This window comes from Apteryx mantelli, chromosome 23 (genome assembly GCF_036417845.1).
Source record: "Apteryx mantelli isolate bAptMan1 chromosome 23, bAptMan1.hap1, whole genome shotgun sequence".
Taxonomy (NCBI): Eukaryota; Metazoa; Chordata; class Aves; order Apterygiformes; family Apterygidae; genus Apteryx; species Apteryx mantelli.
The window spans coordinates 5,029,933-5,043,045 of NC_090000.1; positions in this window are offsets into that span (position 1 = coordinate 5,029,933).

The window sequence follows — 13,113 nt, forward strand, 5'->3', positions numbered from 1 at the left end:
GTCTGTACCAGGAGACTGGGTGTAGCTAAGCTGCTGGCGCAGAACAGCTGATGTGCATTTTGCTGTCTCCAATGGCAGCTATTGAAGCTTCATCCAGATGTCAGGGAGTTCTCTCTTTGTGCTGAGCCTGCAAAGGGACAGCATATATGAGGGTTGTTCCCTCGTTACTGGGAGCAGAGATGGACGTGGCGTCCTCATATTGAGAGTGGTACCCAAAGAACGTGATTTGTATTGTTGGGACCGAGGTGAAGCTTTGCTGCTGCTTGTCCCCTGGTGGCTATGCTCTCAACATAACCGAAAGTACAATGGCACGACATTTAATCTATTCTGAAGGTATGAGAAAAGAAAGATATATAGATAGATAGTGGAGGCAGTATTATAATGTTTCCCCAGGGACCTGTAATTAATGGATGATCTGTTATTGTTGTTGTTCTTTGTGTGCATGATATTCTTCCCTGGTTAACCAGTTGTTTTGCTTTTCTCCTCCTCCTCTCTTAAAGCAGGCCCTAACATTGCATGTGGGATGCACTTACACCTTAGCAGTTGCAGGTGGCTCCCTTGACTGCAGTAAGGTTTGAAGTGAGTGCAGCCTCTTGTCTTCATGCCTGTCACTGCAGGGTTGGTCTTGCACTCTGCAGAGTGAGGGTCCTGTTTCCTTCTGTGTCTGCAAGCTGCCCAGCCCGCAGCACGGTGCCATAAAATAAATAAATACTGGTGTTACTTTTATTAGTGCTTGAGCTGAGAGAGAGTTCTGGCAGCATTACTGATGCTCTTGTTAAGCTGGTTTTCAAGTACACTCTCTATGTATGCGTTATCTGTCAGTGCGGTGCATGTGCCTCTGGGATAAAATATTCAGTAGCTTATCGGTACACTAGAACGGAGCATTTCAAATTTTTTTACACAGCTTTCCCTTCACTGAAAGATTTCAGTTCATTCTGTAGGTGATCAACATGCACAAGAATTTTTCAATGGGAATTTTCATCAGAATATTTTTGAAGTTACAGTTTTGCCTTTAATTACGCTTAAACCATTAGAAATTCAAGATTTCGGATATGGGAAGTTGGTGCAATATAAGAGCTGCATAACTGAGAAAATAAACACCTCAGCTCTTTGTCACATCAGCATTTGGGGGAGTATTGTAAATACACAATTCACAAATAATCATGTTTGGGACATATCATTAGAAATTCAAGATATGGAATTTGTGGGAGGTCAGTTCAGCCAGCCTTTTCCAGTGCATCATCCGAAGCCAGTGGTTTCCAAGCTGGGATCTATTGCTCACGCATAATCCACGAAGCGTTTGCTTTGTGCTGTCCATTTACCCTGACCAGGATACTATGCCTAGTCATGGTGGGATACGATTTTGTCAGACTCGACCTACAGGGCAGAGTTGGGGCTAAAAAGCAAATTTGACTGGTTTACCTTGGGCTGTCCTTCCTCCTTGTTTTCGGATATCACATTGAATTAAAGAGGACAAGAACTGCATTAAATATCCTCATGGATATTACTGGTAGTGAAAGCAGTTACCGTACTTACCGTAGGGATCTTGGGCAATTCCAAATGTGATGTCGGGTGGCTGATGAAGAAGCTGTCCAGAAAGGTACTGGCCGTACGAAAAATGTTTGTCCTATTTGATGTAGAGTCCAGCTCTCAGTGGGACCCTCGCTTCCTGATGCTGAGCCTAACTCCCCCCACCCCTTTTCCTAACATCATTTCACCTTTCCCACTTTTGGCTTGCCACGTGCTGATTCTCTGAGCATGGTGTTGAGGACAACAGGTAGGGCTGTGTTTGCTAGGTGAGGTGGGATCTGCTACTGCGAATGTCTTCAGTTCTGCGTGGTTCCTTCTGTGCAATTAAGGAGAGCTAATTAGCTCCTTTTAGTGCAGTCTCCTTGTGGAGGTAGCTGACCTCTTGTTAATCCTGGATTAAGTTCTTAGTAAGAACTGGCTCTTTGTGCGTCCCAGTTAAGATGTTGACACTTTGTTCTCTCTCTCCTTGTTCTCCTCCTCCCCCTCTTCCTCCCCGTGCCTTTGAGCACATGATTGCCTGCCTCCTCCCTCCCCCAGTACTGTAGGAATCCGTGCACTCCTAGCAGCCGCTGTATCTTGCTCCATGAAAATGCCATTGTCAGTTCAGAGCGCTGCAGGGAGATTTTGCTTGATCCGGTACCTGTCTAGGAGCGCGCTCGCTGTAAAGGGAGAAGGAAGAGTTTTGGCCATGCTACTTATTGCTTAATTGAGTGAGAACAGCGGGGTTTGAAGCGTAGCACCCGTTTTGTACCCTGGAGGGTGGGAGGATGTTCCCTGGGCTGAGCAGGAGCTAGCAAACAGCACGGCGCAGCCTGGTCGGAGACCTGAGCCTGTACAGTGCCGCACATTAGACAGCAGAGCCCATACAGTTGTAGTAACGGGAGTACCTAGGAGAAAAGCAGATTCTGTGCTCTGACAAAGGTATGAGCAACAAATGAAGTATGTGCAAAATACTAATTGCCACCCAGATGTGTCAGTTATCAGTTTCTGCTCATCCTCCTTGCAGATCTTGAGGCTGTAGCACTACACTGAGTGTCTCCTGAGGACAGGCTCTCTGGAGATTTCTGACATGTCTTTTTGAAGACAAGGCCAGAAGTACTATGAAAGTATTAGTCTTCCTCTGTTCAGTTCTGAACTCAGCTGAAAAGTAGAGGTGTTGGAAGAATCTGTTCCAATGGCTTTAAGTTTTCAAAAAAGGTCCTATTAAAATTAGACAAAGAATTATTGGGGAAGGGGAAATGAGAAATCTCATCTATTTTCAAATCCAGGTGCTCATCGCTCACAGATGTTTTGCAGACAGACTTTTCAAGACTGCTGCCTGTTTCCATATTGCTGGTGTGGCTTCCAGGGAGAGTAGGATTGCTTTAGTTGGATATAGTTTGTCTCAAACCTAGTTGTAGCTCTACAGGCCTGGATGCTCAGGTGCTGGACCGTCTCCTGTGTATCTGTCGTCAGCCTTGGGCTTTAATTACTTGGACACTGCATCGTTTCCTGTCACCTGAGAGATGCAATATGTATGAGTAAGCTTGTGTTACGGCTGGGTCTGAGACAGCAGAACAGAAAGCAGCCCTGTCACTCTGGGTCCAGCAGGCAGCGAAGGTAGAGCTCGTCCTGTCAGCGTGAGTGCTGAACAGCCTGCCGCAGACGCGCGAGAGCGTCCTCGGAGGAGCGCTCCTGCTGTATGAGTTTGCACCTTTCTGGAGGGCTCGGTGGTCCTGTGGTATTAGTGCCATGGCATGGGGCCCTACCGTGCCGTGGGTAGCTCAGCAGCCGTGTCCTCCTAAAGCTGTCCTTCCCACATGAAACGATGTCTTACTGCTTGTTTTGCTTCTTTCACACTAGTGCTGGGGCTAGGGCTGCGAGGTGTTTGTGCAGAAGCAAACCAGTTGAGATAAGATGAGAGTTTTACAACTCTTGAACCAAATGGGAACTTGCAGCTTTATGTTCAAAAGAGCTTCCTAAAAGGCCTCTAAAAGTTCCTTTTCTCAGTACAATATTATCAAAGCACCATGAAATAAGCTGTCTGCATAGTAACATGAATGGTGCTCGAAAGAGCCAGAAACGTAACAAGAGTGTCCTTCTGAGAGTTTTGCCTGAATTTTGGAGATCTGATAAATTTTGTGAGGCATTTGAGGTGCTGTGTGATTCTTGAAATTACCCAAAACTTTGCCTTTTGCATGCCATGCAAGATAAGCCAAAGGAGTTGAGAAAACTTTTCTCAAAGTAACTTGTTTGCGTTTTCATGATGGCTCTGTTCAGCGCTTTGGAAAACAGAACTTCCTTTTGATTCATCTTAACTCTTGACAGTCTGCAGAGTGGGTAGACGGTCTTAAACTTGCATATTAGAGCTGTCCTGCTGCTTCATGACCTGTTTTGAGCCTTTGCATGATCTCCACGGTTGAAAATCTGAAGTAGCCATCGTAGTGAATCTCATCAGAATCATTTGGTCAGTGTAGCTCTCATGTGATTATTGAAAAATAGTATCTTGTTGAAACCTTAACAGTCATTCAGACAAAACATATCAAAAGTTTTAGAGGCAGAGAACCACACTCCCAACTGTTCTCATATATCTTTCAGAAAAAAAAAAAATTGGAAGATTCATAGATTGTAAAACCAAAAGATTATCTCTTCTGAACTCCTGTTAGCTGGAAAGTCTAAGACTTTCCTGAATTGACTTCTGTTTGATATACCGCACAGTGTTTAGAAAAACACAAAATTTTGCTTATTATTATTTTCCAGAGATGGATAATCTAGCCTTGAATTAGTTCCAGTGGTTAGTTTTGTTTGCTTTAAACGTGTCCCTCTCTCCCAGTATGAATTTGTCTAGCTTGAGCTTTCAGCACTTGGTACTGTTATACTTTCAGCTGTTGCCTAGTGTTACCAAATTTGTGTTCCAAGTAAATATTTAAAGTTTGTCATTCCTTGACCTTCTGTTTAAGTTGAACAGACTCAGCGCATTGTCTTTTATCGTTCATTTGCTCTTACCTGAACCCTGTCCAGTTTATCTACATTGTTGGTGAGTTGAAGCTAGATATAGTTCAAGACGTAGCGTTTCAGTGGGAATTACACCGTCCTTTGGATATAGAGGTACCGTTGCATCAGACACAGGGAATAGGATGGTTTGTATATTACTGGCCATTTTTCTGTAAATACGTTCTGGAAAATTCACCAGTTCATAAACTGCCATAAACATTTGAAACTTGTAATAGTCACATATACAAATAAAAAATCAAGTTGCAAGTTCTAGTGGCACTGCTGATCGCTTTGGTTTTTCTGACTAGATAATGAGATTTTGCTGTATTCCTGTTAGTGCTTAAGTTTGTATTGCAGAAACGCTTCAGTGTTTTTGGTGAGGACTCCAAGGCTGCTGCTAGTTGATTTCTCCAGTAGCAAAACACACAGAGAAACGTGGTCCAGTGAACCCAAAATTTAAGTCTGGAGAAGAAGGCATCGCAAAATTAACGCGGGGTTCTGTGTGGGTGAAACGTCAGTATATGTGTGGGCAAGACGATGCAGGATTTGGCCCTAATTCTTCACTGCCTGTTGTTACTTAGCTTTACACCTTATCCTGCTAAAGACAGCAGGTTTCCATATAGGTAAAAAGCTCCGTCCTTGTGGGGACGTGCATCGTTAAAGCCTAAAATGAGACATTACTGGATGAATTGAAGTGACAAATATTGTTGCCAGCTCTTGTGGTTGTATTATGAGTTTCATTTTGTTTGGTGCTCTTTGTAATTCTCCAGTGCTTGCAGATGTGTAGTTGTATGAGAAACTTCACTTTCTCATTTTAACAGAAGTTTCTACCATGATTTCAGAGACTATCTTGAGAACTCAGCCTGAATGAATGTGTGGTAAAGGATTTCAGAGGAGTAAAAACAGGTTTGCTTTTATGAAATTAGATTTTATGAGCCAAGTTTATGTCTGGGATGAAAGTTGACTTGTGTTTTGGATGTTTGCAATTGGCAGTACTGTAAACGGAGAACGTGTAGTAAGCAGCTTGGTCACGAGAAGGATGTCACAAAATTGACGTCAAGCTGATGGATCTCTAGATGCAATGCATTTATTAGAATAGTTGCATATACATGGTGAACCCATTTGCACGTATATTCTTTCAGTAATACAAAAGAGATGCTGTTACTGTTAAAGTATCCTAGTACAGATGTGTGCATGGTGATAGATGTTTTCAGTTCAAAAGCCTGCACAGCATTTGCACTGCGCAGTGGCATGAGCCTGCTGGTGCAGAGCGTTGATTCTTAGGACCAGGGCATCACCCACTCCCGTTGATTTTGATTACTGTGAAATGATGGATGCTCAGCCGTTTGGAGAGATGGTCTTTTGGGACATCAGTGCTGAAAGCTGTGGCCGATTATGAAGAGAAGAGAAAATGATCGACCATTTTACCCACTGCGAGGAGTGGGTAAAACGCAACAGAAGAAAGCAATTGGCAGAGCAGAGAGTATTTACATCACTTAACTTCAGGCCCAGCTCCTTGTGTTATCAGCAAGGAGCAGTACGTCCCCCAGGGAGTCATTCACAGTATCTGAATTTGTCTGTAGTTAAACTTGAGTTAGGTACTCTGAATCATACTCTGGAGCTGCCTGCCTTGCTCAGTGGGCAGCACAGGGAGCTGAAGCTCCTAAAGTAAGCGTCTAAGGTAGGCAATGTCAATACAGACTGAAGAGACCGCTGAGGAATAGAATTGGCACAAGGCATAAATTTTTAAACCACTGTAGCCTAACTGATACAGGAGCCTCTCTGGACGCTCACTTAGGCCTACCTATGCTGGAAAGTTATTTCACATTTAAAGCCCTAAAATAACACAGAATACCTTACCACATGGACACTTGTGCTTCAGATCAAGTGTGTTAATAGAGGAAGCTGTTCTAGGATAGTTCTTCTGCGTGATTTCCTTGCACAGACAAGGTCTGGTTTTGTACTGGAAGGAAAAGTGTAAGCTAGTCGATTGTTTTGCTTTCTCCTTTTTCATCCTCCAGCCTACTTAGTCTATGTTGTATTGGAAGAGGTTTTCATAGAGACTGAACCCCCTTTTCCTTATTCTGGCATAAAAATATGTGGGTGTATAGGGATACAGTGGTGCGTATGTCCCCTGAAGTAACGCCATGTGTGCTACTAGAGTTGTAAACTTTCCTTTGCTACGTGGCTTAAAAATCCTAGGCCTGTTTACATGTGGACAGTCATGAAAAATTAAACCAAATTAGCCTCTTGGATGAGTAAGCTAAATTGAGTTGAGCTCACCTTAATTGTGAATGAGTGTGTCCTCACAGTGTTTAATTCAGTTTAGATAATCCACTTTGCCAGTTAATTAGGTTTAATTTTCCTGAGTGTTCCTGTATTGACTTGCTTGCAGGTTTGGAAACTTTCTCCTGTAGGTATGGCAGGTCCGGTGCGCAGACAGGGAGGATGGAGGTAGTTTTTTAACCTGCAGAATCTTAACTCGTAGGCCTTGCCGAGCAGTACCAACAGCATCTAGAAATGACAGGTATAATCAGAGGACCTTGGGCAAAAACCCAGCAGCTCCCCCTCCCCCCTTTCTTCGGGCAGACATGGGTAATGAAGGCGTGAAGGGGGTTGCGTTATGCAAAGCAGCAGCCCACAGGCCGCGTGCACGCGCGCGCACGCGTGTGTGTTTGTGTGCGCGTGCAGGAGCGTGTGTGAAAGACGCCGGCAGCCGGGGAGGGAGGCACCGAGACCTCGGGAGAGCGCACACACAGTCGTAATCACAAAGAGCAGGGCGGGGGGAGAAGAGAGGCTGAGCCATGGCAGGAGCCCGAGCGCTATGCGGGGCGGCTGGGAGAGAGGGCTCCCGGTGCCCGTGAAGAGCCCCGGGCACCTCATCCTCCCTCTTTCCTCAAGGAAGGGCTCTGAGATGGTGCGGGAGGTGAGTACCCTCCCACCTCAGCGCTGGCCCACCCTCGCTCTTCCCCCACCACACACAAGTGCATGAATGAATGAATTCCTGGCTGCTCCGCGCTGCACTACAGTCCCTAATGGCTACCAGGTTAGTGTTACTCTCCTGTTCTTCTGCTGATGCCTCTCTTCCTCTCCCCTCTGCGTGCGTGCTGTCTGCCGGCTCTGAGCGTGTGTGTGCGTGTGTGTATGTTTGCATGTATGTGTGTGAAAGACGGAGCCAGAGGAGACCGGCTCTGTGTGCTGAGCTTTGCACAGGTTTACCGAGCAAAAGCTACCATCTGAGACATACGCTTTCAAGGCAGATTAAATCTGGAGTCCATGTTGGTTGCTGCTGCTGCTCCTTTCTGTTTGGGGGACTTGAAAGCAGACAGCGTGACATCATGTTGCAGGGATGCTTCGTTTCTTTTCCCTTCCACAAGCTGAGTGCTTTTTCTCCTTGTTCTCCCCCAGGCACGCGCCTACCTCTGCTGCATGGCACTGCTAAAGCAGCCTTTTCGATTGTTTGAAACAACAGATGATCAAATCTGACTGTCGGTTGCAGCTTTCGTTCCCCTCACCCCTCCTCCTTTTCCCTCTACGCCTCCGTTTCCCCCATCCCCCACCCCTGAAGGGGCAGTTATTACTCTCTTAACATCTGGATATGTTGAAAAAGGCAGAAGGGGGTTGAAGTTGGATGAACTGGCAATGCGTCACAGAAGGGCAGCTGGAGCTGCTGCAGGGATGTGGTGTATTTGTTTGCCCATGTGCTCCCTGGCTCTTAACAAGGCTCGGAGCATGCACGCTGTCTTGGTTCTGCTTTGCATTCCTCTCTGTGTTTATATATTTGCAGTGAGGGGGAAGGACAGAATTTGTTTTGTGTCACTTATCAGGCTATTCTCCAGAACCTATACAGGTGGGGTTTTTTGTTTGGTTGTTTTTTTGGCAGGGGTTAGCAGTCGGAGATGAAGGCTCATTGCATTGTGCATATTTTTAGGCAGTGAGAATCTGATGAGCCCCCATTCCCTAAAAAAATTCCTTTTTCTTAGATTGCTGGTGACTAGCATTGTCCTGTCCATCATGGAAATCACTGTATTCTTTAAAGAGAATGTATTTGTATCTCTTTGCTCTGCGAGTCAAATGCATTTTCAGGAAAACTCCTTTGGAAGCTGGTAGATTTATAATGGAGCTTGCGGTTTTGGCTCAGTAGGATGGAAGGAAACTTTATGCCAAATCTCAGAAATATATTTTCCATCAGTGAAATGCCTTAGGTTGACCGGTGTTCTGCCAGGGGAAGCTCCTAACTGCTCATGACCCTGAAAACTAGAAAGCTGGATAAAGAAGAGAGAATATGCCATGTGGGGACAAGCCTGAACCAGGCCCTCAGGCCAGTGGACTCTGTGCGACTCCTGCACTGATGTACTGATGCTTTCTAACACTTCACAGTCCCAGCTGCAGCCCTTGGCCTGTCTGTTTTTAACCTTCAACCAGACAGTGCTTCTGCATCAGGTTAGAGCAAAGGAGAAAGGTTGCATGGAGGATATGAGGGGGGTGGTGGGATGTGAAATCGGTGCGTTGTTGTTTTCAGAATGATAAAGTGATGGAACATAAAGGGATGAGCAAAAGAAATTGGTTTGAGCCCAACTTCGAAGACCACAACATCTTTCATTAACGCATGAAAGCTGATGCCGAAGAGCAGCAGGTAGCGAGTGGGAAGATGTAAAGCTCTAGCTTCATCTTCCAGTCCCGAGATATACAATACCCCTATCCACCTCCGCCTTGTCGCTAGTAACGTGGTGTGAGGCTTCGTTAGACATTTAATCTGTGGGTTATAAAACCCCTGCCACAAGACTAGAATGTGTTCGAGGACACTACCTGCACCTACAGAGAAAGTCCTGGGATGCCCTTAGTGTTGCTGAGGTTGGAGCAGGAGATGGGGAGAAAGGAAGAACGCTTGTGCTCCTCTTGAGGTAATCCAGGAATTGTATCGCACAAATACATCCTTTTCCAAAAATTAGTACAGATATTTGTCATAAGATGTTTAGTCTTGTACTGTGAATATATGCACATGAATTGCTGTATAACAGCAACATGGTGTCTCGCAACCACTGAAAGATTTTGAAATAATTAGTTTTAAAATAAATATATTCAGGTTTATTTTCATTTGCTTTTTACTTTTGGGACTGTCAGGTATTCAGACTTTTCTTGACGTCAAAAAAGGCTTAACTTTTTTTTTTTTTTTTTTAACACGAATTGCAAGCTCTCTTCTGTATACCCAAGATCTGGGTGTGGAACAGCATCAGATACTGCAATTCCTGCTAATTACTGGGGCCTCGACTTTGTGGTGGGGAGGAGAGGGGACAAAGCACGTAGGTGTTCCTGCTCCGGAGGTACAGATGTGAGTGAGCAACCCGCAGGTGACAGTGTTGGGGCTTTGCCATCAGCTTCAGAGGGATGTGAAATTCTTGTTTTGCACTTTCTCCCCTGCGTTGCTTCCCAAATTTCATCTCATTGCACATCATAGTGTGGTTTTCTTTCTTCAGAGCAGGTGTAGCTCTATTAATTTGTGAGTGATGGAGAGGTTTAGTATGTAATTTGTAAAGCATTTTGCTTCCATCCAGGTCAGTGATCCTCTCTAATATATGATCATTGTATTATTAGACAATATTATTAAGATCTGTCTGGTTCTATTTTGAAAACACTTTCTGGCTTGTCCTTGGGATTTTTGTAATTATTCTGAGAGCTCGCAAGTTAGGAAGGAAGCAGTGGAGGGTTTGTTTCAAGCACAGCAGAGTGGGAGTTTCTGTAAGATATCACAGCGTTTGTCCCTCAGCGCTGATATTCTTTCTCTAGTGGTAACAAGTATCAGATGATTCAGAGAAAGACAGTGACATTGTTAATAATATATTTGAGCAACCTTGCAGGGCCGTATATGAATAGAAGGCAAATTCCTTCCTAACGCTTGCAGTGATTTGCTAATCCCCTGAAGCATAGTAATTTTATTAATTTTATCTCATGACTATGGAAACATGCTATTGAATTTCATAGAAGAAGGACACCTTTTTATGAAACTTCAAAATAATCAGAGCAATTCTTTGACAATGGTAGAATTCTGCGTTAAAAACTCTGTGGTTGTTTAAAAAAACATGCAGAAAGGTTACTATTCTCAGGTACATTTTTAAAGCCACTGTCATGAAATACTGCTCAATTTCTGTCCAGCCCTACCTTTCTCATTGCTTTTAAATTTAATGCTTTTGTTTTTTTCTCTTTCCTGGGAGATGTAAGTATAGCACGTTCCTGTTGCTTTCAGAGCAGTGGAAAGCTAATGGAATTGGTTGAGGATATATGGAGGTTTTCATTCGTGGATTGTCGATTTGAAGCGAGTGTAGGTTGGCGATGATCAGAAGTTGTTACCATCTGCTTGCTGTTTGGTAGACTGCATAATGAGTTTGTGCAGCTCATCTTTTCCCAGTGATGTCAGACCGTATCACAGAGAAGTATCTTTGTAGGCGTCTAATTCACCCCCTTGCTAGCTGTTTCTGAGGAGAATTAACTCTTTTTGTGCTACAGTCAGGCTTGAGGTGCCTTCTTGACCTTGTAGTTTTGTTGCTCTTTTCAGGACTTTATGAGCAGACCACTGTTTTTATCCCTGCAGATATCCTCTATTATTGTTCAGAAGACGTGTAAGCATAGGCGTGACTTTGTCTGCACGGCCAGTACACTTCTCTTACAGATAGCATAAATATATGCTGAAGTTCTCTGCTAATCTGGGGACGTGGTGCTCAGCACTTTCCAGAATTGAGTCCAGTATTGGCAGTGCTGTTGATGAGCCCTATTTTGTGCCTTGAGGCGTTTACTGTTGGGTAGATGCTATGGGATGCAGGGAGACAGAGATAACTTAAAGGGATTTACTCTTGTAAACCACTTCGTTTGGGAACTGTGGCAGACTCAGAGGCTGCCGATTAGCTCTTCAGATCAGGACTTTCTTCAGGAGGCCTGCGAGGCTTGGAAATACTCTGCAGGAAATGGTGTTGATGCTGATCTGTTTGGGCCCTCTGGAAAGCTCATGATCACAGTGAAGGTAGGGAGCATCGTGCGGCTGAAGCGGCCACTTGCTTAGACGAGCTGCCCTCGTTGTTACGAATCCCTTGGTACTCTTGGTAACGTGGTGATTACTGCTGGCTAAATTCTAATTCACGTTCTCAGCTGGCAGATTCACGTGGGTTTGCTGTGCTTCTGTTCTTAATCTGCGCGTATCACTACCTGAGAAGGAAACAACGAGCCGCGATTTTGTACTGTCGTCCCAAGTGCTGCAGTACTTCACTGTAAGCTGCCGTGCTCTGGAGGATGGCTGCTGAATCTTGTTGCGTTTGTGGTTTGGGAATAGACTGTTACAGGGTGCTTGTCTTAGTCCCAGGGATGGCTGTGTTTTATTAGCAGCAGTGTGATTATTTCAGAAGATCTAGTAGGATGAACAGGCTTTCACATCAGTTCCAGGACTGCTTCAGTGTCATTCATGCAAAATTTATTTAACAAACTCGAACAAAATCAGGTTTCTTCTTGAGTGCTCTGTTAGAGCATTGCAAGGTGTTAGATATGGTCCTCTGGTTCCTTTACAGCTGCAAGAGTCGCAGGCTTAGCTTGTGGAGTACAGACCGTAGCCTTTCCCGAGAGCTGCTGCTTGTTGGAGGGGAGGTTTGCGCCTTGCCTTGCATCCTTGCTTAGTGGAGTGCTCGAGGTAGAGTGACCAGGCAGCCTGTCCGTGCTCTGCCGGATGTTCTTTCAGTTCCCACCGTCTAAAGCAAAGCTCACTTCTGTACTGCAGTGCTCCGGGTATCTAGGCATGTTCTCTGCATGACAGGGAACAGAATTTGGCCTCTTCCTAGCCGCCTCACTGCTGCTCGTGTTATTTATATTGCAGTCGCTCTTAAGAGCTCCAGTCATAAGGGTAGGTGTTTCTGTTGAGGGCTGCACAAACATTAGGAGACGTCCGCTGCCTCCTGTGCTTGCACATACTCCATGCAAGGGTCTCGCCTAGGAGCAGGAGGCTTCATCTTAGGTGGGCCTGTTTGTGTTGTGTCCCTGATTTAATCTGTTGCATCTACTGAAGGCTGTACTGCAGGGGGATGTGAGGCCCTGAATGCTCTCTGGGCAATTAGTTCTGTAAAGCATTATTTATTACTATTATTTTTTTTTCAAAGTGGGTCAGGCTGTTTTGGCATTTCAGGCATTGATTCCTGGTTCTATTGCAGGCCTCGGTCACTATGGCAACTGCAGAAAGCGTTGGTCATGGCTGTTCCTTGGGTCAGATTCAAACTTCGGGGACGGAGCGGCAGCAGCGAGAGTTTTGTGAGAGGCTGGGGGGGGGAAGGCAACTGGGACGGAGCTGCAGCCTTGTGGTTTTTGTGCCCGTCCTCGCTGTAGTCGAGATGAATGCCTGACATAACAGACTTTTCCTATGCTTCATTGTGTGCGCGCCAGTGGAGTCCGCCGTGTGAGAAATATTCAGCCTCATCCAGTCATCAGATAATAAAAGGAGGAGTCAGACCTCTGGAGTCTGGTCAGCTCTCTGCCCCTCACTTAACAGATGGCCTTAGAAGGTGCCCTTATAGCTGTCTTTTTTTTCCCTTATCTCTGTAAAGTTGATCATCTGTCCATGCATAACACAGTATGGAT